Source organism: Myotis brandtii, unplaced genomic scaffold, assembly GCF_000412655.1.
Source record: "Myotis brandtii unplaced genomic scaffold, ASM41265v1 scaffold486, whole genome shotgun sequence".
NCBI classification, from domain to species: domain Eukaryota; kingdom Metazoa; phylum Chordata; class Mammalia; order Chiroptera; family Vespertilionidae; genus Myotis; species Myotis brandtii.
The window spans coordinates 1795524-1796510 of NW_005368569.1; the positions used below are offsets into that span (position 1 = coordinate 1795524).

Sequence of the window (987 nt, forward strand, 5' to 3'; positions counted from 1 at the left end):
CCTCCGGCTGCTGGAGCCCGGGCCCCCGGGGCGGGGTGGGGCCGGGTGGGAGGGTGGTTTCGACTTGGTGTCCCTGGCCTGGATCCAGGTAGAGAGGGCCTCGGAGATCAGACCTGGGAGGGAGCGGTCGGGAGGGCTCCCTCGATCGCTCTTACTGTCCCCCACCGCACACCTCGCCCCCAGGCCACTCGGACCTTCGGCGCTGGGCGAGCGCGGAGGACCCCGAGAATCCGTCGGTGCTTTCCTGTTCCCGCGACGCCAAGCAGGTGCGGGGAGGTCCCCCGCCTTTGCCTCTTACGCCCCAATCCCCTCTCCCTCAATAACATAGGCGGGTCCAGTAAGAGGGGGGGAGTCCCCTGTCTCCATCTATCCCCTCTTCACAAAACCCCGGGCTTCGGGGAAAGGGTGGGCACGGGGAAGGGTCATCCTGATCCCCAACATCCCTTCCGGAATAACCCGGGAGGGTCTGGGCAGAAGGAATCCTGTGGTCTCCTCCATCACAGCCAGACCCCCTTTGCAGCCTCAAGCAGCCGAGGTCCTGTGGGGAAGGGTCCCTGCCTCCGGACCTTCCATCCCTCCCGTCCTCAATGATCCAAGCAGCGCGACTTCAGACACCGGGGAGGGAGGCTCCCAGCTCTGGACCCCCCCAGGAGAGAAGGGGCGGGGGAGTGGCCCCTCAGCTTGCCCCTCACACTCAAGAGCCCCCTCCACCATAAAACAAAAACTAACCCAAGCCGCTCCGACCTCAGGCGCCGGGCTAGAGGGAGGCCGGCCAGGAGTCAGCAGCTCCCTGGGACAGATGGTGTGGAGGGCGGCGAGGACAGGTCCCATCAACTCCCCAGGCCCCCCCACTCCCTCTCCAATAAAACAAACGCGAATTCAGCAGCACCGACCTCACAGAGGCAGGAGAGCGGTCAACGCCAGGCAGTGCACCCAGCTCCTCGGGGCTCCTTGCGGCTTCCCGAAGGTAGTTCTCGCGGCGGCGGC

The 987-nt window shown here is 66.1% G+C and overlaps 1 protein-coding gene across 2 annotated transcripts in view; it reads right to left on the minus strand.

Moving 5' to 3' along the window:
• The window catches only part of SMPD3 (sphingomyelin phosphodiesterase 3, neutral membrane (neutral sphingomyelinase II)), a 77405-nt gene extending 76424 nt beyond the window's left edge, over positions 1-981 (minus strand). For both annotated transcript variants that reach the window (XM_014547814.1, XM_005876440.2), the window contains exon 1: positions 894-981. The gene's annotated coding sequence lies outside the window, so the exon portion shown is untranslated. The remainder of the gene's footprint in view (positions 1-893) is intronic.
• Positions 982-987: the final 6 nt, after the last annotated feature.